Below are 27,973 nucleotides of genomic sequence, written 5' to 3'. Positions count from 1 at the left end.
TGCATGCCCACAAGTATGTGTTTACACACACACACACACACACACACACACAAACACACACACACACACACACACACACACACATGCACAGACAGGGACCAATAGACAGACGCACACACACACACACAGACACACACACTAACCAGCCCATTAAAAAATATGGTTAGAATATTATAATTTCTGTACAAAGTAAGCCGTATAAACCTTAATGATTCTTCTTCAAAGAGTTCATAGGATATTAGGATAGACTCTTATTGCTTAGTAATAAATATGAACAATGTATAAATTATTCTTGAAGGGTTATCAAGATAAGAAAATTAGTTTAGATCATAAAATTTTTCATAGTTCTAGGTGAAGAAAAGAAATAAAAAACTAAGGATGATGACTTTTATGAGCATAAGATCTGCAAATTTTTCATGTGATTAAAAACAGAGATCATTGTGACATTTTGAGATTCTACAGTCATATGCTGTGGTACCAGTCTAAATCATAAAGGGTTCTGTTATTCAGCTTTCCTGTTTTGATACTAACATATTTGCAAATCTATTGCACAATATGTGATTCAAACACATTCTTCTCAAGGTTCCCTAGCTGACCTTGCTTCTAGCTCATAGAAATATGTTGTTCTGTTTTTATGGGTCAAGTATTATTTGAATTACAATAAAGCATCACCAGTTTGCATTGTAACCCCAAACTTTCATTTGCAAAATGGTACCATGATATATGTCTATGAAAGGATATTTGTAAAGATTATCATAGCTCAGCCCTATCACAACAAAATTATTAAAGCCCAGCACCTTAAATGATGTACTTTTCCTTTCTTTAATTCTGAATGCTGGGAGATCAAGAACAAGAGCCAGCATGAGTGTGCTCTAACTGCATTTGTTCTTAATTAGTTCTGCGATAGCTCTACTTTCAAGAAGAGGAGGGGAGGAGGTGGAAATTTTTAATAAATAACTAAAGAATATTAATAATGAGAAAAAGAAGAGTGTCATTGTGGAGCATGACTTCTACAGATACATAAAAATTATACTTCTATAGTTACAGACCCAAAATATCTGATCATGGAAGTTGGTAACTTACAGTTCCCAAAATATCCTGAGAAATCTTAGGTCACTGAAGCATGAGATTTATAATGCATACAGTATAAAGGAGTTTGCATGGGGTATGATTAGTTTTATAGTGGACATTGAACATACTGACTCTTTTAATTCTTCTACATGTTGATATCCGTTATACCAGTACCATTTGTTGAATATTCTTTCTTTTTCCCATTTTGTAGATTTGCTTCTTTATCACAAATCAGGTGTTTGAGGGTGTGTAGATTGATAGCTGGGTCTTCAGTTTGGTTCCATTGGTCCTCCTGGCTGTTTTTATGTAAATACCAGGCTGTTTGTAGTACTGTAACTCTTAGTAAAGTATAACGTCAGGGATTGTGATGCCTCCAGAAGTTCCTTTATTCTACAGGATTGTTTTGGTTATCATGGGTTTTTTTGTTGTTGTTGTTTTCCCATATGAAGTTGAGTACCATTCTTTCGAGGTCTGTGAAGGATTTTGCTGGGATTTTGATGGGCATTGCAGTGAATCTGTAGATTGCTTTTGGTAAGACTGCCATTTTTACTATGTTAATTCTACCTACTCAAAAGCAAGGGAAATCTTTCCACTTTCTGGTGCCTTCTTCAATTTCTCTCTTCAAAGATTTAAAGTTCTTGTCATACGGGTCTTCCGCTTGTTTGGTTAGAGTTACTCCAATATATTTTATGTTATTTGTGGCTATTGTGAAGGATGATGTTTTTCTGACTTCTTTCTCAGCCTACTTATCATCTATTTGGAAAACTTAAAGGAAATGAACAATTTTCTGGATAAATATCACTTACAAAATTAAATCAAAACTGGATAAGCAAATTAAATAGACCTATAATTGCTAAAGTTATATTTAGACCAATTTTTAGGAAGTGGTCTCCTGTGCCAATGCATTCAATTGTACTTTCAGATTTATCTTCTGTGAGGTTCAGTGTGGATGGATATTTGTTGAGGTCTTTGATCCATTTGAACTTGAGTTTTTCAACTTTGCAGAGTACAGGTTTTCAAAGTATAACCTGACAATTATCTGGATTTTTCATCTGTGTTTGTGTTATATCTCCCTTTTCGTTTCTAATTTTGTTAATTTGGATATTGTCTCTCAGCCTTTTGGTTACTTTGGATAAAGGTTTGCTAATTTTGTTGATTTTCTTGAGGAACCAAATCTTTGTATCATTGATTCTTTGTATTGTTTTCTTTGTTTCTATTTTGTTGATTTTAGCTCTCAGTTTGGTTATTTGCTGCCATCTAATCCTCCTGGGTGAGTTTGCTTTTTTTTTTCTTTTTCCATTATTGTTCTACAGTTTTCAGGTGTTCTTTGTTAATTCACTAGTGTGGGATTTTTTTCCTCAGCTTCTTTATGTAGGCTAAAAATTTAGTGATATGATTCTGTACATTGGTGTTTAGACTTCTTCATAAAGGTTTTCCCTAGATTAAATATGTATAACAGTAGTCAAATGAGTAAAGTATTTAATGTAAATATTTAGATTTGATTTCACCAATATTGCCTAGCCAGTTGGTGAGCAAGAATAGCTGTTTTCTATTGAATTATGCTGCAGTAATATATATACATACTATATATATATAGTATTATACTTATATAAATATATATTATATATAAAACATTATACTTAGGCTCTGATACAAATGCATAAATCTATTCATTATAGGGATGGAAAAAATTCATCGGCATTAATCAAACTGAACTGTTGCTCTAGTTCTGGGTGCCCTTGTGTTCAGATTAGTTTTAGGGTCAGACTAGCCCAACTCCTAAATCCAGCAAATATAAATTAGTCAGCATTAACATAGAAAGTAAAAGCATTTTTTCTCAGGCCCTGTGTAGAGAATTACTCCATTTCTGTCTTTGATATATACTACCTCCTCTTTTCTGAAATTGCTTTCTTTACCTGCTTCCTATTCTAAGGAACACAAAGTGTCTGTGACAGGGTGACAAAACACTGACTTAGGGCCTTCTGACTTTTTCCAAACACTCATGCATAGTACAGTTCTTCAACGTATACTTTAAAATTAATACTTCCATTTTACTAAGGTGTTTGACATTTAAATGGTACTTCATGTTTTGACTTCTTGCTTAGGAACTACTTACACTTATTTTAAATGGTGACAATTTCACTCTGAGCAAGCTGTTTTTGCCATGTTACATGTCCCAGGTCTTTTTTTTTTATAGATGAGAAGAGCATAAACTCCTCTTGTGGGAAGAAGCATTTAGGGTCAGCACTAGAAGTGATACCTAGCTGGACTGATTCATTAAGTAGATGGCATATCTGATTAAATTACATGCACCTCCTCTTTTTTCAGGGTCTCCAGGCCTCCACAGTGTTGTAGCAATGGAACCATTGTGGCACATAGTTTAGAGACATTATAGTTTCTCATATCTTTCCCCACTGTGATTTTCTGACTTAACTTCTGTAATTTAACACAGACAAGAATAAGAGCAAGTAGAGAAGCATGATGTTTGCAAGGCATTGCTGCTGCTGAGGAACTGGTTTTTTACAATAACGTATTTTCATAAGAAAATCATCACAAAGTCAGTTTTGTCTCAATATATGATATTGTCATCTTAATATCTAGTAGGCCTTCTTACCTTTCCAATTTTCTGTGTAAGCCTATTTGCAGGCATTAAAAACAGTTATTGATAGAAATACATAAAAGGTTAAAATGCCTCAGAAAGTGCATTTTATTTCTGCAGTGTGTGGAATTACCTCTACCTCATAAGAGAGTCAGGACGTATATTTGTCTAAAAAGTTCCCTGGGGCTCCTGCTGTTGTTACTCTACCAAAGATGGAAATTAAGTTGATTTGGCTGATGTTACTTGTCATAATGCCAAAGAAATTGTATCTGTTACCCTTATTTTAGAAGTGCTCTCAAACTGGATTTTTATTGCTGTGTATCAGCAAGTGTTTAACTAGGTGGTGATGGCAGGTCTGTAATTTCTAATACTATCACCTTTCTCATCCTCTGAGATGAGAAACAATCAGTACATTAAAGCAAGCTCTACACTTGTTTTTCTAAAGTTACTGGACTGCGATCTGTCGCATACATTGTTCTATACTTATTATATAAGATTCTTACAAAGTAGTATAGCAAATCAGGATATGAAGCTCTGACTGTGATCAAGTTATAATAATAGGCTTAGTGTGTTGTCTTTATATCACACCCATCTCTCAATGTCATCTCCCAAATGTTACATCAAATATACCCTATAATTTTAGCTCTCAAATCAGACTTCAGAAATCAAATAATTTGAAGACTGAATAACCTTCTCATTTAATTGCATGACACAGTTCTGCTTATATATGAGGTTCATTTGTTAAACAGTAAAAGTAAAGATACTATGTTAAATGCATCTATCACATTAAATGTAGTTATGTAAAAAAAGAAGAAATATTATTTTGAATAGACTATCACTGAACCAATTACATAAGGCAGCTTCCAGACAGGAGTGAACAACTATTGGTATATCACAAAAACTAGGACTCTTGACATGGCTCAGAAATAAGGTGCTTAGTCAGCATGGTGTACTCCATTAGAGACCTGAGCATGTATACGCACGTGTACTAAAGAGAAATTGTGGGAGTCTGAAATTATCTACCATCCATAATTAGACATTTGGGATTTTGTTATTATGGATATTATGAGCAATGCTGCAACAAATGTATAAATAAATGATTTTAGATCTTACTTTAAGATTTTATGTCACATAACAGAAGTAAGAAGTAGGACTTCTGGCTTATATTTTAGTTTGTTCTATGATGAGTTATTTGAGGATTCTCCCATGTTCTTGTCCAGACAAATTACCCTAATTTCCATTCTTTCTAGTTAAACATAGTTCTCATTTTCTCAAACCCCTTGCTCAAATATTTCTTCATTTTTCTGTAGTTTAAAAACATTTAATTATGGTTTAACACAGTAGTCTTAAATAAGCAATGTGTTTCTGAACTAGTGGATGCTATTTTCTCTTCTGCAGTTCATTTGTCTTTATGTCAATGAGGCAGTATTTTTCTTTAATTGCAGCATTCACAGGTGCTAGGTATTTATTGGAATTACCTAAGTTGCTTAAGGAAGGCAGATTCCCGGACTACAATCCAAACCTGTTGAATGTGAAACTTACCACATGAGGCCATGAAAGTCTACAGCTGACATTTCAGGTGATGCACGCATACAGCGAAGAACAGAGCATCCCACTAGACCGTAAATCCTTGAAAGTTGGAATTTATATCGTTTGCCTTTAGGCAGATTTTAACATTGCTCTCTAGAATACCGTTATTCTTTTTATCACTGACCTGGAGAGTCATACTTACAACCCTGGAATCAAGTCTTGAATTATTTCCCTACAGATGTGCCTACAGAGTGTGACGGATATATTCAATGTATTAGGACATCGATTTTGCCCTAAATTAAAGCTCTTTTCTGGTGCCCAGTCTGCTGGGGATCATCCTGAAAATGTTTAACAATTACCTTAGTTTGTTAAGTATAAATTATCCAAGTCCCACAGACAAATTCTCAGGATGCTGTAAAAAGACAGTCCTTTTACTGAAGATTGGTTTTTGTTGTGCAGAATTTAGAAACAAAAGCTTCTTCAATCAGCCTTTACCTGGCAAGTCTGTAAGCTGAGCACCCAGTGCACACACAGGGTTATGGTTGAGGGCACACTTCTCTCTTCCATGAGTCACTAAATAATGTAGCTCCCGGGGCTGACTATGACAGATTTGGTGTCTTGTAACTGCTATCTGCCGACGTATGTCCATCATGCTTGATGTCCATTAGTTAGATGACATCAGTGGGTTAAAGAACTGTTAAATTTGTGTTTTCCTCTAATGGATACGTGACTGTGGTACCCGAGTCACTGGACTGAAACTTAACAGAGAAGGACATGGCGGTAAGATAAGCTTATTGCAAATATTGCTCCATAAATTCTTTTAATGATTTGCCATAGCAAGCAGCCTTAGCCAGTTCTCTTGATAAATGCGAACGAGGAGATAAAAGAAAGTAAAATAAACAGATGCTCCGTTCCTGACTCTTTTCCTTCATGGGTATGAATTATGCATGTGTCTTATTAGAGCTAGTAAGGAGTGTGCTTGTAGATGAAAAAGCCTTAAACATCTGTCTCGCTGAACTTAGACGAGCCAGAAAAACAGGTCGAATTTGCAATATTAGTTTTAAATATTTAATTTATTTGTTAATATTGAGACTATCTTTAAAATGTTTTACTCATTTCTCTCTCATTCATAGCAGGCAAATGTTAGGCAACTATCTGCCAAAAGTTCACAAAAATTTTCTCTCTCAAATCATCAGCTAATTATTGTTTGAACAATGTTTTTAGGGGGTGTCTTTAGGATTATTTTCTCTGAAAATAAAACATAACATTTCTCAATCACAATTAAATTACTGAATGCTTGGTAACAGAAAATGCAAAGCAAACAACAACCACCACCACAACATAACTTACAGTAATATAACAGGCTTAACATTTGAGTCCTTAGCTTTGTTGAAGGTGTTAAGTTGATTTATTTCCAGAACTCTTGCTTGTTTTATGCTTTTGTGAGACTGGAGCTTCTGTTTGCAGAGAGTGTAGCTCAATGACAGCACAATAAACATTGCAGGTTCTTAGAAACCCTTTGTTTTGTAGTTTGAAACTTCAGCCTGCAAACACTGAAGCACCTCACGGTTTTTCTTTGAAGCTGTCTCTGTTTAGGACTATCAGTTCGCATTTAAAAGAAGGCTAGAACTAGATCTCAACAATAGTTTCCTCCTGCAGATAAATGGTGGTGGTGGTAGTTACCCAAGTAAAAGAGTCAACAACCTGAGAGCCCTCATTCTAGTCCGATGTTGTTAATTCTCAAGTTGTTAGATCTTTTATTTGGTTAAAAAATGTTTCCTGGTTGCAGTAGGCATTAAGATTTCTATTTTCTTTTTTAAAAAAAGCTAAATTAGATATCTGAAAACTATAACTAGAGTAATATTTAAAGGACTTCTTGAGAGATACTCTGATCTATGTGTGTTGGGGAAGAAGAGAGCTCACTAACACCACAGGGAGGAATGAGGATAAAAAGAAGCATTTCCGGTTCTTTCATGGAAAATAAAAATAAATGAATTCATAATTGAAATGATTCTACAAGCAGACAAGGCATGCAATCCAGACACTGCAGCATGCTCTTTTTCTAAGTCAACTTTCTATTATTACAGAGAGTGGAGTAGAGTTTGACAGTCTCCCAAGGCACTCTCCTCGCCTGCCTCAGAGGGAGGCTTCCTGTGAATTCCAGCCAAGGCTGGTCTCCTGGGTCCCCACTGCAGTCACTTCCCAAGTTCCTGAAGCTGAAATATACATATTTTTTTTTCTGATATAAGCTCAGGTTACTCGGCCGCAGAGTAGCACATTTTCAGAGCAACAACACTTGCATCCTGTGCCATCAGCTGCAGGTTTCATTTCATAGAAGCAATGTGAATAAATGCATTCATTTCTCACTGCAGGGGAAGGAAGCAGCCCATGAGTTTGCTAGTACTGTAACTTAAAACAGACAGACGTGACCACAGTAAACTGACTCTCCGGCTTAAGTTACATTTGGTGGTCATTCTCTGCTTAGTGAAAAATGAGAATATTGGAATTTGATGCTATAAATATTAGAGTAACGGGGAGGGGGAGAGGAACAAGGACTCTCAATCATTTAGCCATCTCTCCAGCCTCAGGATTTTGCTATTTTTGGCATTTACCATGCTGTTTAAAACTTCTTCACTATGGTTTTGAGATAGTCATGCACTTCTAAGATTTTAAAATATGGTGAAGTTTCTAAATACCTATGCTTTCAACTTTGAAACTCACTATTAATGGAAAAGTGGAAAAGAAGCCTGTCCTTAAATACACAATATGAGTCATGACTTGGAAGAAGCCATAGTAAATCAACTGTACACAACAGCTACAAAGTTTGTTTAGAATTTGAATTCAGGAAGTTTACTTGGTAATTTTTCTTTATTTAAAAATTTGTATTGTTTTCTATCCAAAATGTTAAGATGACAAAATCATGATTGTCCTTGTTTCTTGCAATGGGTCTCAAGACCACCAGAATTATTTTGGTTAGCAATAAGCTAAGCCCTAAAACTGAGCCAGGAAATAATCCTTAAAATTACATATATTATAAGCTGTAGACCATCAGGAAGAATCCAGTCTTTAATTCACTGACAATGTGCTTACAGACTGGGCTACTCCTTTTTATTTAAAAATTTTCCCTCTGCAGACCCGCTATACTTTCTCATAAGACAATCAATCACTTGGCAGCAACATGCCATGCAGTATTTGAAATCCTAATGTGAATGCCAGCTCACATGTATTTCACAAATCTTGGCATATTATATCTCTGTACCTCAATGTGACCCATTACTATAATTTCTGTGTTGCTCAAGGCATATGTTCCAAAACACTGTTCTCAAAGCTATATCCGGTGCTTATTAAAACTGCATTTAATTAGGTCTCTAAAAGATCTATTAGATTTAAATTAACTACAGGAGAACTCTTATTCTAAACCTTGAGTCTGGCATAAGAAAAATATGTCTATATATTTTTGATGATTTGTGTAAAAATCTAAATGTGTAGCAATAGAGTATTTATCGATTACTAAATACTTACTGAGCCTCAGCTTTGTTCTAGGCAGTATGTTAGAAGTCAAGGATAAACTTCTAGACAGAAGCTGACAGGATCCCTGCATTCAGGACCTTGATGTTGGGAAACTAATAAAATAGCCACCTAAACAAGTATGAAAGTATAATTGCCATCATCTGTCCATAAAGACTACATTGTAATAAAGATTAAACAGTGACCTACGACAGCACTGAGAAATCAGGGATGCTTCTCTAAATGGGTTATATTTTGAATGATAAACAGAAGCATAGCTACAGATGCCAGAAAATCAGGTGATAAAAGACTCACACTGTTTGATGAAATCCAATGTCCTCTTCTGGCTTCCAAGAGTACCAGGTACTTTGTGCACATGCTTACATGCAGACAAGCAGTTACACACATAAGATAAATAAACGTTTTTAAAAAAAGAAAAGCAGAAATAGAGGTGGGAGAGAAGAAGGCATAGGATTAATTTACTTAGAGTCAAAATATTGTGCATTATGATCCTCTGAGGAACGCATACAATAAGAACATTAGTTTTGTTAATCCATGAATATCCCTAATTTCACTCAGCACAGGTAGACTTTGGTTGATCTTCAGGCTCAATAACTCAATGTAAAAAGGTATAACTAGGTAAAGACACTCGATAAAGACAATTTAAATCCATAACGGTGACCCCCTATTTCTTCTTGATCACTGTTGATGTGTCTAACTAGATAAAGTGACAAACAGGCCTTATAACAACCAGCAACAAGCCAGAGTGAGAAGAGAAGGAAATTATGTGACTGTTCTTGTGTGTCAGAGCTCAGAGAAAAGAGATGCTCTAAGCAACTGGCTGTGCTGCCTTCACAAAACAGTATCCTACCACAGTTTCACCTCTTCTTTTAGTATATGAACAATGCCTTTTGTACCATCTTCTTATATGTGCAGCTGACTTATACAATTCTCTGAACGTTATTAAAGCATTCTTATTTTATGCATAAGTTACAACTTAAAGCATTATCTTTAACAATGTTTAGATTTTAATAAAATAAAAATACCCAAAAGTGGTGAATAAAATAATGATTAACAAAGAATTTTCCTCAGACCTTCCTAATGGCATGACTAAGTAAAATGAATACTATATTTAATCCGTTTAATATACAATATATACTATATTATTCTACCTAATATATTATATGTAAATATAATTATATAATATAATATTAATGTAAAGCTATATATAATATAATGTATTACATATAATCATCAATATATTAATATCTAGTATACATTATATAATATGAGACTTGCTTTTTTGTAACTAGTGGGTTTTGCTTCCCATCAGTATTTATTAAAATAGCTCTGACAGAAGAATACAATGAAGAATACATTTATGAGATATCTGGCCTGATAAATATATAACATCTTTGAATTACTTGCATTTATTTTCTGTAGACCCTTTTCACAGCATTTTTTCCAACTGCCTTATAATTTTCAAAGGTGGGTATATTAGGTGTTTTAAGCTCAATTTTTCCCAATGGTTATTCTTTTCCCCACGGTTTTCTGAATAACAGTATTTCATACCAGTGTCCAGCAGAGGCAATGTGAGGCACGCTGCCCCCTGCTGTACATGGAATTCCATTTTCAAAGACCTGTGATGAAAAAGCTTTCTTAATTTCCCTTCACATGTGAACACAATCAGCTACCAGGGAGCAGTATCATGATTTATTATTGACAAGTCTGGTAACAAAGGTCATCGTGACCTACTAGTGAAACTAGAGAAAAAGCATCTCTGTGGAATGAGAGCATCTGGTAGTCTGCATTCAATGAGGAATTAGATGCCCTACAGTAAGATAAAGAGTAAAATAGTAATGTCGCGTTGGCAACTAGGATAACAGAACATCTGCCATGTACATGTGCATCAACATAGTAGCCATGGCAGAGTACAGGCAGAGCATGCGGGCAGCACTTGATGACAAAGCCATGCAGTTAGAGCTGGACCATCTAGACAAAAGACCTTCAGATCACAGCTTGTGCAGCTTCCGGCAAAGGGAGTTGCAGATCTGCATTTGTCTCTTAATTGACAAGGATAAAAGTCAGGCTCCTTAAATTCCCTAGAGGAGTACCCCGTTGCCGTTAGGTGACATGGTTGGGGTTCTAGTATCGCCACTGTCGATCACTGGTCATCCCTGTATAACTGGAAAGAAGAAGCCAGTTTTTACTATTCTCCATGTGGCTCCAACTTATAGCACTAAGAGAAGGAGCTTCACGGGTGATGGTTATGGTGCCATGGCCTCTGACATAAAAAGGGAGCAGAGGAATGTTTTCTCAACCCAAGGTGAAGACACAGAAGGGTCTTTTCAGAAGGTCTTGGTGAAGATTTGTTATCAAATGAAAATGAGTATCCTTTTTCCTCTTCCTAGGATGGTCTCATTGTCCTAGCATTTTATGTTTAAGATTGCTGATGTCCTTTGGTCTCCATAGCCTGCATAGCACCTTCCAGAACTCTGAGTACTACAGGCAGCAAGCACATTTCCAGTTCAGTTCCAGCTGGATTTCTCTGTATTAAGCAACTGTGGTACATCTTCACTTCTGCAATACAGTTTACCTTCTGGGTTTGCTGGGTAACCTAGAGAAATGGCAGAAGCCTTTGTTGTTTTGGGAGCTTCTGATGCCTGTCTGAAGAGCAAATTATAAAGAGCTATCTCAATCCTGGTAGCAGAGCCATTGTTTATTATTATCCAGGACTTTGGCAACCTTCCCCGTCTATGTAAAGAATGTCCCTTTATACCCGTTTTAAAAAGAGAAAAATAAAAATTATATTCCTCTATTTGATTCTAAGATAGTAAGCTTCCGTAGGACATATTCATCCCCCCCTTTCCTGTGTTAATGCCCCTCTTCATGGTCTCCACTATCCTGCTTCATTCTTAAGCATTCTGTCCATAGAAGTCCCCTTATCTTCTTCTATATTGCCTATAACGCCCATGCATTGAGACTTCCCCACGCATTACCCACTTTCTAATTCCTTGATTTCTATAGAAACTCCAAAGTGAATGCATATAGTTGCAGATTAAAATGTGGGATCCATGTTGAAGGAAAACCTGTAACATTTATCTGTGCCACGTTACCCCACTCAGTATAATTTCTCTAGTTCCAATTACTCACCTTGAATTATAAAATTTCACTTTTTTACAGCTGCATAATTCTTTTATTTTATCATGGACATATGAACTGCAGCCAGGGAGAAGTGTTATGAACTGCCACCTTCTGGAGGAAGCAGAGCCATTGCAACCATAGCCTCTCATAATCAAGGAGGTCTGCACTGAGTTTGCACAAATATGTACCAATTAATAGTCAGACATGAATGGAGGAGGTAATCAATGGACTCCAGGCCTCACTGCTGGACTAGTTGTTAATGATAAATTCGGGAAGGGGAGAGCGCTGGCCTTCATACATTCACCCACTGAGGTTCTACAGCTCTCCCGTAGATAGTGCCTGTTCAGATGGCTCACAGGTGGCCTTGGTTAAACAAAACAAGTTATGAATTCAATCAAAGAGATGAGTCTGTGAGAGGGATGGTGAGGAGAACCTCGGTGGAGATGGAAGGACGGTAAGAGATAGCACAGGAAAGTCATCAGAATCTTTTATATACATATGTGACCTTGCCAAGAGAAGTAATGGTTAAAACATATTCTGACCTCCATGTCTTCTCTGAACTGATGAATATGAGAAGAGCAAAGGAAAAAGTAAAAATTTAGACTCCCGCTCAGTGTCGTGGGAAGTGGGGAAAGTAAGTTGCACGTTTTGCAAAGCTCTTGCCCACGGTTAAGATTATTGTTTCTATTCTAGGTTGCCCTTTTCTTAAATTGTGTTGGCTTTTGTCGGTGAAAAGAATCGTCTTTTCACCTGTGAAATGTTCCTGATGTTCTTGTATTGAGGCTTCTACCTTATCGATGCTTCTAACAACCAGTGGTAGATGGATAAAAGAAAATGCAAGAAATCTACTGTCATACTGTCCCTCAGCTTTGTGGGTGCAGAGGCACCATGCCTTCTCTTCAATTTTAAACATTTTAAAACTTGATTTACATAGATTTTTTTTTTTTTTGGTTTTTCGAGACAGGGAAAGATTTCCAGGGTCTTTAGGTATGTGCACTGGGAGGGATTGAGAGGTGCAGGTGTCTTCCAGCTTGATCCAGAACTAGATGAACAAATAAGTTTAAATCATTTGGACCCATTCGCTGTAGAAAAAAAAAAATGGGTCTCTTCTAGGGCTTACAAGTTTGTTAGCTTCTTGGAGTGTTGTCTTATTTTGTGTTGTTTTCTTTTCAATTTTCTTTTCCTAACTGTGCAAGTTTGGGTTCAAAATAATTATTATATTAAATGACAGGATATATTTCTTTCTACCAGCTGGGACCCTGTCTCAAAAAGGAAATAACCACATGTAAATAAATTGCTTTGCATCACCTGTTTATTTACAGGCAAGACACAGAATTACAGATCTTCCTGGCATAAGCCTTGTCATTTGCTGGTTAGTTTCTAAAACAGATTTTCAGGTCTTGTGTGGTGTCTCTGTTTCATTCAGACATTCAGGAGTGACTACGTTAGTAATTAGTAATACGTTTTGTAGCCAAAAATTCCAATATGTTTCAGTCTAAGAATCTGTCTCTTTAAAAATCTCTTCTCTTTTCCCAAGCATTGGAGGCTAGGGGGCGCATAAGCAGTGTAAATAGTTTAGTAATTAAAATAATGTTTCACCAAAAAATAGCGTTAGAGTTAATGACAGAAATAGTAACTCCATTGAGGACTATACACTAAGACAGTTTGCTGGAAGTGGGGGTTAATTACTATATATAAACTAATACCCATTCTAGGGCTACCATGTGATGTGTCATGTACATATTTCATAAAATTCAAATTATGCGTGGCTATCTCTTTGAATGTTTATTACTTTGTTGTGGTGAAAACATGTGGAATCATTTATTCTTAATATTCAGTACATCATAATTATCTATGGTAATGTACTATGTGCTAAACGTCAGAAAGAGATGATCAATCATGATGCTGACTGGGCAGAAACTGAGTGTAGAGCAGTGTTCACCCCAGGCTGAAGAGAGTAGGAGCAAGGGAGGGCTAGGAGAAGGCTGACTGAATAGAGATGAGTCATATAACTTTATTTTTAAAGGCATTCATTTCTCTTATCCAGTGAAGCTTTTTCAAGGTCACAGTGTCGCTGGAGCCCATCTTGGAAATGGGCATCTGTCTGCTGTATGTTCAAACTATACAGTGGTGCCAGGGTCACCATTAAATCTACTCAGTACCTCGCAAACTTTATTACAAATGGAGGAGAGCAACTATTACCAGGCTTTTTACATAGTAAGAGGATATATTACTTAATGAAAGCAAAGTTTGTTTCTATACGCATGTATTAATCTAATATGTATATTAGTCTCATCCATGAAGTCTTTTCCCAAATGAGACCAACATCCGAAGAAACCCATGGCCATTAAGTTAGATGACATTTGAGATACTTCCAAAACTTACTCTAAATGGTATTGTATACCACATTGCTAACAATTTTACAAGAAAATGCAGCATCCTTCAAGAGCAAAATTTATTTTTTAAAGATAAAAATTTGCAATGCAGAATCTAGGTTGGCCGCAGAGCTATTTATATTTAGATGGCAAAATTCATGGTAGCTGGTAAGTCTCGCTGACCGTGACTGATCTCCTCCCACATGTGTGTGAGAGCCTGTGTGTATTATGGTAAGGATATGTTTTTTTTTTTTCCATTTGAAGTTTCTTCTGTTCACCATAAAACTCTGAAACAAAGTCCTGTTTAAATGAGCTCCACCATGAGACACTTAAAAATTACAAAAGTAGCAATAAACCCCAGTGGTATCAGGAGCAGTTGCTAAAATTACACAGATAGATTTTTCGGATTCAGGCTTGGTCATTGAGGACCTGGGCAAATTATTCAGCCCAAGCCTACAACACACTAATAATAGTTGCAACTAATTCATCTGTGATAATTTGGAGAACAAGATGGGTACACATACAAAGCAATTATCGTAGTATTTGCCTTACAGCCAAGGATTAATAATGATAAGCTATTAGTCTGTTACTTCTGAAGTAATAGGTTTACAAAAACCAATAACTCAAAAGAAATATTATACTGTTACACATGGGAAATGGCCCCATTCGGCTTCATTGCCCCTTTCATAAATGACCCTTTGCTCAGAATTTATTCAACAATGAACTTACAAGGCTTATTTTGCATGAAAGGAAGAGGAAAGAAATAGTTTTCCTAGCTGTATTTTTGTCTCTTTACGGTCACTTGGCTGTGTCCATGCTAACTATTCCTCTCAATCTGTGTGAATTGTGGCTCACTGTCATAGCGTTGTGCCATCAAGTCAAGTACCTACCTTCAGTGACGTGTTTGAATACAACTGACGTCTGGGCACATTTATAATAAAACAACCTTTGCCATTTTAGGACCACCTGGAGTCACCTGCTTTCCCCATCCAGAAGGGGTCGTTGAATCTCCTGAGGCAGAAGTGGGAATCCAGTGACTGCCAGAGAAGTGAGAGCTACCCTGGGGGTACTGGGTGCCGGCTCTTCCAGCTCAAGGAAAGCAGCTTCCTTGAACCTGAAGGAGATGGGCTCTCTGCGCTTCACCCTCCAGAGCCAGCGAGTCTGCCCTGCAGCACAGGGGAAGAAGTATTGGATGGGGAGCCTGAAGACCAAGTTCCTGAGGACCAAAGTGACAAACTCAGAGCCTCTGGCCAGCCAGAAATTCTGAAGGAGGATTCCCTGGCTGGCCGGCGCAGGATTGAACGCTTTTCCATTGCTCTTGATGAGCTGAGAAGTATTTTTGAGACCCCTAAGAGTGGAATTTGCCCTGCTGGACCAGTTGAATATGTACAAAAGGTAAGAAGCCATTGATTTCAGAATTGCAGTCAGCAAATCTACAGACTTGCCTAGGTTGACATTTAGTACCAAATATATAGTGCATTTTGTTTTTCCCATAACCTGCACCCTAAACAGCCATCTGGGTGACATCATAGAGGAACTTTGAAGCTTGACATTTTCTATCATTGACTTCTCTATAGTCTGTGTCAATGGGGACTTGACTCTATTCCACTTCTCCAAAATCAATTCGGATAACATTCTCTTGTCTTGGTGGGTCTCTGTGTGTGTGACTGGTTTGCACAGTCGGTTATAAGTTCTTTGGTAACAAGGAAAATTTATAATCATTAGTTGTGTTTCAAACATCAAACCACGGCACCAACCTTAGGATGGGCTGTGAGGAAAAGTTTGATTTTTTTTCTTTTCACTTTGAAGTTTTGTTAAAGTTTGGTATGTGGAAAGCAAACTGGCAATATCTTAGCAGAAAACAAAATTTGTCGTGTTTCTACGCATGGAAGTCCCATATGCAGAAGGAAGCTCAAAGCAGGGCTTGAGAGCTGGAATTTAAAGAGCAGGTTGATTGCAAGAAGAACAAGGGAAGGGGTCAGAATGCTGGGAATTGTATTGTGTTGAGTGAGGTAAGCCTTGCCAAGAAGAGCAATGTGGAGTGACGATTGGTCTATCAAGTAGGCAAAGACTCCTATGTAGCAGTTACCAGATGAAAGCCTGCGTTCAGACCTTCCCAAGCCAGGTGTCAGATCCTGAATTCACGAAAAGATTTCCCCTCAGAGAATGGCGGTTACTGGTGAGAATTGCTGGCGTCTGCTCTTTACTAATGTATATAGATGTGAGCTTATATTTACTGAAGGACATGTCCCCAGGGTCGTGTCTATGGCTGCAGATGTCTGCCATTTTTCTGAATAACAAACTTAGAACATGCCAAGGGAACAATTTATGGCAAACTGTTGTGGAGTCCAGTAAGACTTATCAGTAATGGTGTGAGATGAAATGAAAGAAGGCTTTGAAACTCCCCATCCGAAAACCTGGAATTAGCTTCTAAAATAGAACATCTGACCCTATAAACATGAATGTTTTAATCTACTACTTCACTTTTTATCAAAGAAATTATGTATAATAGTCTCATGTTACTACATACTGAGTTTAAATTTTGTATGGTACTTGATGATCCTTCATTGCTGACTATTGTCATTTACGATGCCGTATGAATTAAGTCTATGAGATAAAGGGGTCTTTAATCAAAGACAGAAAACAGGAATAACAGTATTGAGAAAAATGACCACATTTTCTATTTCCATGGTCAAATAAAGTAACTATCATTTGTGTCTAAATTACTGAAAAAATATTACACATCTTAGGGCCTATACAGAAAGCAAATTACAAAAGAATTTAATTAATAATAAGCACATGATATTCGCGTCCCATCTGGAAGCAAAGTTCATGCTTTAACTTAACTTAATGATGTTTTAACTTAAGGATATTTGTCATCATGCTATAACCCTACTCTTGTTTGTCTATAATTAGTTTCCATAGAGGACATTATAAAAATAAATTCCCTGTTAGAATAATTTTTGTCATTATCTATTCTTAAATTTTCTTTTAATTTTGTGTATATGTGTATGTGCATGCAAGGTTATGTGTGTGGAGACGTGCATGTCTGTATTCATGTGTATGGAGACGAGATGTTTAGCTTTGTTGTTATTCCTCAGGAGTTGTCTGCCTTGTCTTTTAAGACAGGGTTTCTCACAGGTCTGGCGCTTGCTAATTAGGGCAGTGATCATGGAGATCTGTGGTATTGCACTTCTGAATTTCAAGCAGGCACACACAGATTCTCGTGTTTCTGTGGCAAGCACTCTACTGCACTGATTCTCAACCTGCGTTTCATGTTTAACCCTTTGGAGGGTCGCATATCAGATATTCTGTGTAGTGAGCCCACAAGTAGTATACAGTAAATGTACAGCTGACAGATCTGTTGAACTATCCACCGGAAGTGTATACGGACACTCCACTAGGAGTTTTTGCAAAGCTATGGGGACATTTGACCTTTGGATAAGTCATTGTAAATTTGTAGAAATCTTGTGAAATCATGGCATATCTCCCTTCTATAGTATCCCAGCAGTGTATAAACCTGACTTCTCCTGTAGAGCAACCAGATACCTCCCTGCACACCATGAAGCTATGGTGTGAAAAGGATTCAGTCAAGCCTTTGTTCTCATAACCAAAATCTACATAAAAATAGTCCCCCACAGACTTTCTTTATTGACAGTGGTCACTGGTAAGTAAGGAGCCTCATATTGGAGGTATGTCTGCTCTAACAGCTGACTCAGGAAGGTGTAATCTACTGGTCTCTTGCTCTGACTTAACAAGCTACTAATATTCTACATTTACCTTTACCTTGGTTTCAAATAATATAAGATCATAGCCCAGGAAATTAGCTGTTTACACAGGAAAAAAGCCTGGGTTGCTAAAACTAGCTTCAGGGAGATACATTCTCACCTGGGCATCCTGCTGGAGTCAAAAGCAAGGTCCCTCTGGGGACCTTGAGATTCTTTTTAATTCAACCAGGTAGATGCTAATGCAAATCACACACATAGGTTACTATGACTACCAAGGCTGTGTTCCCAGATGCAGGGGAACTTCACAGCCATGTCCCCTCTGAGACATAAGGTGCCTCCTTGCCAGATCCACCGTTTTTTGTGACTCTATCAAATTGCATGCTTGATAGTATTGTTACTAGTCATTGGATTGCTTATTTGTCTGTATGCCTATATAAACTGAAAGCTTTATGGAGATTACCCTCTTTTTGACCCTTATGCCTTATGTCTTATCCCCTTTGCCCTTACCATTACCCCTTATGCCTGATGCCCTTACCTTTAACCTCTTATGCCCCATGCTTATTTCTCGTCTCTCTTCTTTCATCTTCCATGTAGAAATAAAGAAACATGCAGGAAAAAATGTGCCTGAGTCAGTTAGTTCAACCCCTCAGATCCCATTCCCAAGCCAGTTTTCGCTTGTCATGGAAGTCCTGTTCTGAACCCTAAGAGAGTGCTGAGGCCGGTACTCAGTAGCTCCCAATAAGTCTGCATTTCAGATCTTTACGTTATGATTCATAACAGTAGAAAAAGTACAATTACGAAGTAGGAACAAAATCATTTTTGGTTGGGGTTCACCACAACAAGAACAACCATTTTAAACATTCCCAGCATTAGGAAGGCTGAGAGCCACTAGTATACTCACTGACTTGTCTCCAGGTCCCTGTTCCTAATGTTCCTATTGGGACTTACATAGCACTCTTAAATATCAAATGACTAATTGAGTTCATGGTAAAAACGATAGGACGTTACATTTGTGGGGTTGTGTTGAAAGTAGAGGCTCTCTCCAAACTGCAGTAACACGTTGAACTCTGTTTTAAAGATTTCCTTTTTTTCTTTTTAAAGTTTATTCATTTATTTTACATCCTGGCCACCGTTTCCTCTACCTTCTTTCCTTCCATTCCTCCCTCCTCTCCCCCTCAATCCATTCCTCCTCTGTTTTTGTTCAGAAAGGGGAAGGCCTCCCATGGGAGCATGGCATAGCAAGTTGTGGTAGGACTAAGCTCCTCCCTTATATCGAGAATAGGCAAGGCAACCCATTATGAGGAATAGGATCCAGAAGGCAACCAAAGCATTGGGAACAGCCCCTGCTTCCACTGCTCGGATCCCACAAATAGACCAAGCTACACAACTGTCACACTTTTGTAGAGGGCCTAGGTCAGTTCCAGGCAGGGTTCCTGGCTGTTGGTTCAGACTCCATGAGTTCCTATGCGCACCAGTTAGTTGTTTTTTTGATTGTCTTTGTGATATCCTCGAACCCCTGCCCTCTCCCTTGGTTTGTACAATCCTTCCTACCTCTCTCTCTTCAGCAGAATTTCTCAAGCTCAGCCCAATGGTTGATTCTGGGTCTCTGTATCAGTTACTGGATGAGGGCTTTCTGATGACAATTAGGGTAGTCACCAATCTTTGATTATAGTAGAATATCATTGGACATAATTATGTTGACTTTTTTTTCTTCAATAGTTCTTAGCTCTATCCTAGGTCTTTCGGCCATCCAGCCTCTAGGCCCTGGCCCTCTAAGCAGTGTCGGGGTTATTCTCACTCTCATGGTATGGGTCTGGGGCTAGACCAATCATTGGTAAGACACTCCCACAATCTCCACACAACCTTTAACACACCCCATGTGGATCTGAGGCTAGACTAGTCCTTGGTTAGACACTCCTACAATTCCCACACAACCCTTAACTCCATTCCCCTTCCCTGTACATCCCAGACAGTAAGTCAAAGGTTGTGTGGCTGAGCTGACATCCCCAATCTATCCCCTGGAAGTCCCACCTGCCGAAATCTCGGTGGAGACTTCCAATTGCCACACACCGCGCCCCCGTGTCAGCGTTCGGTGCGAGCTTCTGGCAAGGGGCAGGAGGTTAAAATACACAAACACAGAGAGACAGCGACACGGGTCATCCTTGAATTCCCCAAGAATGCCCCCTTTATTGTGTTCAGGGGCAGATTATAAAGAGATAGCCACGCCCCAGCCAAACCCACTAGAAACCATTCTCCTGCCATCAGGAACTCCTGAAGGTCTCGTGCTCAGAACAGCTGTAGGCACTCAGATCAGGGGATTACAAGAAATTCAGGATCTGGGGTCTCACTGCTCCCAACACCCACCCAGTCACAGAAGATGCCACCAATAATAGGAATCTTAGCTGACAATACACAGCAACCCAACAGCCAACATTAAACTAAATGAAGAGAAACTCAAAGCAATTGCACCAAAATCAGGAACAGGTCAAGGCTGTCCACTCTCTCCATATCTGTTCAACATAGTACTTTAAGTTCTTTTTTATTAAATGATTTTTATTGAGCTCTACATTTTTCTCTGCTCCCATCCCTGCCTCTCCCCTCTCCTCCAACCTTCCCCCAAATTCCCAATTTACTCAGGAGATCTTGTCTTTTTCTACTTTTCATGTAGCTTAGATCCATGTATGTCTCTTTTAGTGTCCTCATTGTTGTCTAGGTTCTCTGGGATTGTGATTTGTGGGCTGGTTTTCTTTGCTTTATGTTTAAAAAGCACCTATAAGTGAGTACATGTGATAATTGTCTTTCTGTGTCTGGGTTACCTCACTCAAAATGTGTTTTCTAGCTCCATCCATATTCCTGCAAAATTCAAGATGTCATTATTTTTTTCTGCTGTGTAGTACTCCATTGTGTGAATATACCACATTTTTCTTATCCATTCTTTGGTCAAGAGCATTTAGGTTGTTTCCAGATTCTGGCTATGACAGACAGTGCAGCTATGAACATAGATGAGCACGTGTCTTTGTGGCATGATTGAGCATCCTTTGGATAACCTAAAGTGGTATTACTGGGTCTTGAGGAAGGTTGTTCCCTAATTTTCTGAAGTTCTAGTTAGACTAATAAAAAAACAAAACAAAACAAAAATTCTGTATTACACAATATTCTTATGGCCATGATCCTTTTCGTTTTTACTTTGGTAAGGTTATTTAGTTGGTTGACAGCTAATTGAATATAACAGTGCTATTTATTTTCTCTTAATAAACTCAAAAGGCAACAACTTAGTAAAAAAGTGGCTAAATGCATAAAAGTTTTACATAAATATTATAATCTGTTTTAATCTTAATGAATCATAGGTTCTTTAAAATAGAGAAATGAAGCATTAATAATATGGTCTCCTTAAAATATTAGAGCACTACTATTCAGCATGGTATATGGCTTGCCACCTAGTATTCAAAAAATAATTATAGCAAAAATGAAATACAAAAAGATCATTATTTGTCTTGAAAATTGTGATTTATTTAGTACATCGCATATGATATGTTTAAACTTCTCTAGGGTACCATATCATATTCAGTATTTCTCTATGTTTATAATGCATTAATTGTGCATTTACATATCTTTAATCCACAGCACACGCATGTTTTAAAGTCATTACATAAGGAACAGCTCAGAATGTAAGCAAAATTTTCTTTCTGAACAGATTCCACTGCTTCTATAACAATGTGGTATGGAAGGAAAATGATAAGTCAATTAAGAATTAAATCGCTCTTCATCAGTGAAACATTTTGATGTGTTGTTAGGCTTTTGAGCACAATTGTAGTCCAACTGAATTTGAAATTAGATATTTCACCCTTTGCATAGTAATAACACACACGCAAAATATGCTTTGTCTCTGTATGTCCTCTCTCCTTCTTGTCAACACTTTATAATATTAAGTGTCATTATAAAGTAATGAGATAATTTTATTTGCATAAATCATGCAACATTTCTAGCTACTTTGTAACTCTGACACATATTTATGGAGAGTCTTAGAATATTGATGATGTGGTGAAAGTTCTTTAATATTTATGACTTTTAATGTGAGGGCTAAAAGTAATTTCAAATATAGAAAATTGTTTACAACTAGCAAATTATTTCAGCAATAAGAAATGATCAATTGCATTCTAACATTGCTACAAAAGGAAACACTCCTACTATAGGCAATTGGTTTGGGATAACCGAGGATCTGTTGCAGTTTAAAGAAAATCTACAGAATTTTGAATGTCAAAATCGTATATATACACATATATGCAAGAGTAACACACATGGTATATGTGTTATGTAAATATTCTTTCTAAAACTTTTTCATCTGAGAATATGTATTACTTATTTAAATATCCATTTGAGTAAAGTTTGGTTTAGAAAAATATTTCTCAGTAAGAAAATAAAGAACTAGGAGCAGCTTGATCTTCACTGATCATATTATTTTTTATAAAAGTGGAAGTTCATTAAATAGAGAAACCTATGTTTAAAATTTTTCCTTGTGTTGCAGAACCTTACTTTAAAACAATTTATCCTAATATAAAACAAGAGAAAATTAGCAAGGAATTCTCAAAATGACTTTATTTGTTGCTATATTAACACTTTTCAAATGTGTACAACCTTAACCCAGAATTTATAAAATACACCACTAATGAAACATAAACTTAAACTGACCTTAAACCTGAATACTTTATATGTAGGGGACAGACTATATCTTAATGATACAGATTCAATAAGCCTCATCACAAATGAGTAGTGTGGAATGTAAACTTAAGAGATTATAAATCTTAGGAAGGATAGTACATCTTTCAGTATTATATTATATATATGAGTTTTAGTGTGGAATTAAGAAGAAAAGGAAGGGAGGAAGGAAGGAAGGAAGGAAAAAAGGAAGGAAGGAAGGAAAGAAGGAAGGAAGGAAGGAAGGAAAAAAGGAAGGAAGGAAGGAAGGAAGGAAGGAAGGAAAAAAGGAAGGAAGGAATGAAGGAAGGAAGGAAGGAAGGAAGAAAGGAAGGAAGGAAAAAAGGAAGGAAGGAAGGAAGGAAGGAAGGAAGGAAGGAAGGAAGAAAGGAAGGGAAGGAAGGAAGAAAAAAAGGAAGGAAGGAAGGAAGGAAGGAAAGAAGGAAAGAAGGAAGGAAGGAAGGGAGGGAGGGAGGGCAGGAAGAAAGAAAGGAAAAAGAAAGAAAAAGAAAGACAGAAAGAATTAGAAAAAAGAATGGGAGTTGACAAAGTGGCTCAGTGGGTAGAATAGCTTGCCACAAAGTGTGATGATCTGAATTGGATTCTTAGAACCTTCATGGTAAGTAGAAGCAACTCTAGCAACTTGTTCTTTTATCTCCACAAGTATGCTATGGTACATATGACTCACCTCCCACATAGTAATAATAAATAAATAAATAAATAAATAAATAAATAAATAAATAAATAATCAAATGGTTCAATATGCTATGAGTTAACACACTTAGAAGCAGGACCACATATAAAACGATCCATTTCACAACTATTTGTGGATGTGACTGGTCTTATTCTTCACTTAGATTTATGTAACTATTCTAATGGGAGCTTGTAGGCTAGATAGGATAATTGTCTCCCAAGAACATTTATATCCTCATTTCCACCTGATATAATACTGATAGGATATAGGGATCTTGAGAAACCAAGATCTTTTCACATAATTCTGGATTAATAATTTGTTTACACACACACACACACACACACACACACACACACACACACACACAAGATTCTGAAAAAAAGGGGCTGGAGAGATGGCTCAGTGGTTAAGAGCACTGACTGCTCTTCCAGAGGTACTGAGTTCAATTCCCAGCAACCACATGGTGGCTCACAACCATCTATATGAGACCTGGCGCCCCCTTCTGGCTTGCGGGCACACATGGAAGGAATGCTGTACACATAATAAATAAATATTAAAAAAAAAAAGATTCTGAAAAAAAGGAAGAGAATACTTGATGTTAGAGGATTGTGACCAGAGAATCACAGTGGCTCTCCAAGAAACAGCATAGAAAACAACTCTAACCTAGACTTCACAGATCGAGTACAGTCCTGTGGATATAAGGAGTTTACACAGTTAACTTGATGGAGAATTATGATGCCAACAACTATAGGAAGTTTGTATTGATAAAAGGTATATAAAAGGTTTTAGAAATGAAGATTTAAAAACAGAAAAGCATGTCAAACATATTTGTCTCAATTCATATTTCTTCTTCTATAGGTTATGCATAACATGGTGGAAATACATATGCTTTTAAAATTCAGTTCACTCACTTCAGACTCGTTATTTCTCAATTGGATCAAACTTTAGTCTTATCTGGAGAAGAACAGGGAGGTGGACTTCCTTCTCTCCCCTTCATAGACCCCATTTGCTGTTCATAGGATTGAAAGGATGGAGCCCCTAAACATGTTCCCCGAGAGATTTGCAGCCTTCCATTTGTTTCCATGGGTAATGAATATTGTTTGTGATATAATTAATCAATCTTGACTTTGTTCCATCAGAGTCTCCTGGGCCTCCAGTGGCAAACAATCTGATTATTGCATTATGTGGCTCAATGCCTCTCTGTGTTTTCAATGAACAGCTATAATTGTTCCTTAAAACCACTCACATGAAGAATTGAGATGAGTACGCCTAATATTTAACAGTGGCTGTCTCTATTATTTGTTTGGTCCCTGGGATTTTGACAAAGACCATTCAAACATGAAACAAACTTAACATAAAACACTCTGCAGGCTCACACTGACTGCACTGTTGTCTTAGAAAATATTAGCTGAATCTATTGTACAGTTGAGGGCATGGGTGAAAACAAGAGTTCAAGCTAGTAAGACTATGAAATTATATGCACATCAATTATTCCATGGCATGACTAATCAAAGATGGTCAATGTCATCCAATATCTATTTTCATTAAGCTCATTCATCAAAACATCCATTTTTTGTTGAATGACAAGTCTGACACCATCCACTCTTATTTCTGAAAGCAATCAATCGCTTGAAAGCATAGGTGAATCAGAACCCCATTTCTGCTTATGTTACAAAAATTACCTCATTCATAGTTTAAACTTACCTGTGCTCCTTAACCTCTGATACATGGGTACTTAGGGCACAACTTCTCCCCCTTAGACTGACTTCTCTGCCATCCTGCTGACCCAATTAATGCATTCACCAAGGTTTGTGAAATTATTTATAACAAGCATTATGCCATTTTCGCAGGTTGATAAAGATTACAAACATTAAAACATTTAAAATTAAGAATCAATACATATGAAAATACAGTAATAATCTCCAGTGGATGGCCAGAAACCCATGCACAAAATGGAAACCCTAAATGAACTAAGTGGGCTTGCAAAAAAGTCTAAGAAATTTGAAAAGACAAAGTGTTGAAGAGCATATAAGGGAAGCTGAAGGAGGAGAGAGTGAGTGGATCAAAATAAATTATAAACATGTATGAAATTATAAAACTGAATTTTAAAAAATAAATAGAATGTTCTTTTCTTGAGAGTGAATATAGAAGTATTGAAAGAAATAAAACATTTATTTTGCTTGAACAATGGGAAAAATCACTTCATTACATAAAGCTGAAATATAGTTCTAAGCGAGAAATACTACTTTCCTCAATACAAGTTAGGCAGAGTATTGTACAGGTTGATCACGTTCATTCCAGCACACCACAGGAGCATATCTGATGACAAGGGGTCAGTTGGAACATTTGTCTCAATAGCTTCCTGATTGCATAAACTTGAATGATGAATTTTACTTCACTATTCCTAATCTTCATGCATATAAAATGAACAAATTATACAGCGTGGAATTTTCGTGAACATAAAGCAGTGTGACACCTGAAGGAGAAGTCTTTAAGAGGCAGACCTAATAAAATTTAAGAAATGGCACCAAAGTCACATCAAATGAGTAAATTCTGACTTTTCCTTATCCTAAATGTTTCTTGCTATGCTTGGGAAAGTATAATCTCAATAGACTTCCATTTTCTCCCTTGGAAAGAAAGACAGTTGCACTTGTGGTTCCTATACATAGTGTGCTAGTTACTCTCTGTCAATTTGTCAGAAAAATGAAAACACTAGGGAAAAGGGAACTTGAACTGAGGAATTCTCTCTCTGACACTGAGCTACATACAATGTCAGTGGGACATTGTATTCCTTAATGATTGACAGGTGAGGGATAAGTCCGCTGTGGGCTTATCTTACTGTGTGAGTAGTTTGGGGTTGTATAAGAAAGCAAGCAATGCAAACCATGGGAGCAAAGTTAGTAACTCTCCCTGGTCTCTGCTTCACTTTACTTTGTTAGGCTCCTGCCTTGACTTCCCTCAGGATGGAATATAGAATGTAAGATTTAAAAGGCCCCTCCCACCAAGCTGCTTTTGGCCATAGCGTTTATCACAGTAACAGAAAACGAAACTTTAGAAACTGGTATCAGATTGAGTATGTGAAGATTATTTTACAGTACAGAGGATGCTGGTTTGCTAGGGCTGATGATTTGTTGGGGATTCATAAAAGAGTATCATTTAGGTGATAACTTCTGGGGAGATTTCCCTCTTCAGGGTCAGCATCTGGAAGCTATGACCCAGAGAATCCAAGGCTGCATCTAAAACTGGTAGCCAAACTTGGTAATGTGTAAAAAATCTCTCAGGTGGTACTGGTTTTGGTGGCCTGAACACTGCATGATTGCAGGGATCATGAAGACAAGAATAAGGCTTATCTCCATGAGACATGATGAGTCCCTAAAGAGAGTAGAAAACCTGAAGTTGTAGAGCCATCCATGGTGAAGACCAAGGATATTGTATATGTTAGGACCCTGGCTGACTAGTAAGAACAGAGGCAGTGGCGATGATCTGAGTCTGTAAGACAAGTTCTGCATGCTCTGGATGGCAAGTCAGAGACAAGTGCTACACAAGCCCTTTGGAATCCAAAGATTATGAATGAGTATCATAAACCCGACACTGGGTGATTGACACCGATGAATGGCAGGTTTGGCTTTGATCTGGTTGTTCTTATTCCCTGGTTTTTCCTTCAAGGAATGAGACAATATATGTTATTTTTTATTTTTTATTTTAACGGTGTCCACAGGTAAGAGGCTTGGGGTTTTGAAAGAGACTTTTGACTTTTAAAGTGTTGAAAATATTAAAGACTTTGGTTTTAAAAATTATGCTATGTTTTATGCTGTGATATTAAAATGAGGTTTGGCAAGAACAACAAGAGGAAACTTACGGTTTAATAGTGCTCTGTTTGTGTGTCAACTTTGCAAAGTGCCAGTTGTGCTTATTTGCTCTTGTCCACAACACAAACTAGAGTCACTGAGGAAAAGGGACCTCAGTTGTCAAATTGCCTTCATCAGATGGTCCTGTGGCTATACCTGTGATGGATTGCTTTAATTGATGGCTGATGTGAAATGGCTGAGTCTATAGTGGGAAATGGCTCCACTGGGTAGGTATCTCTGGGTTAAATAACAAGGCAGGTTGTTCAAGCAATGGAAAACACACACCAATAAGCAGTGTTCTCCTACAGTCTCTGCTTCAGTTCCTGTATCCATATCTCTAAATTCCTGCACTCATGTCTCTAGGTTGTTGCTTTGGCTTCACTTGATAGACTATAAGCTGTAAGATGCAGCAAAGCCTCTCCACCGCTGCACTTTAAGTTGTTTTTAGTTATAGTGATTATCACAGCCACAAAACAAACTGAAACAGGTGAGAAGGCTGCCAATGGAAGCTTCTATCCTGCCCGAACGAGCAACCATTCAGTCCCAAAGAAACACACAGAGGCTAATGTTAATTACAAACTGTTTCATTTATTATCTTAGGCTTATTACTTACTACCTCTTACAGCTTAAAATAACCCATAATTCTTGTCTATGTTTAGCTGTGTGGCTTGATACTTTTTCTCAGTGAGGCATTCTGATCTTGCTCCCTCTGCATCTGGCTTGTGGCTGTGTCTCTGCCTTTCCTCTTCCCAGAACTCTTCTAGTCTGGTTCCCTTGCCTAT

General features: G+C 37.3%; 1 protein-coding gene and 1 pseudogene across 1 annotated transcript in view; both read left to right on the top strand.

The window, feature by feature from the left end:
• Positions 1 to 10,630: 10,630 nt before the first annotated feature.
• LOC119819701 lies at positions 10,631 to 15,675 on the top strand (annotated as a pseudogene).
• The window catches only part of Xirp2 (xin actin binding repeat containing 2), a 293,783-nt gene continuing 281,023 nt past the window's right edge, over positions 15,214 to 27,973 (top strand). Inside the window, exon 1 of the mRNA XM_038337549.1 lies at positions 15,214 to 15,612. The gene's annotated coding sequence lies outside the window, so the exon portion shown is untranslated. The remainder of the gene's footprint in view (positions 15,613 to 27,973) is intronic.

The sequence above is a fragment of the Arvicola amphibius genome, chromosome 7 (genome assembly GCF_903992535.2).
Source record: "Arvicola amphibius chromosome 7, mArvAmp1.2, whole genome shotgun sequence".
Classification (NCBI taxonomy): domain Eukaryota; kingdom Metazoa; phylum Chordata; class Mammalia; order Rodentia; family Cricetidae; genus Arvicola; species Arvicola amphibius.
Note: the sequence above shows the minus strand (reverse complement) of the source record. Positions and strands in the feature narration are given on the sequence as shown.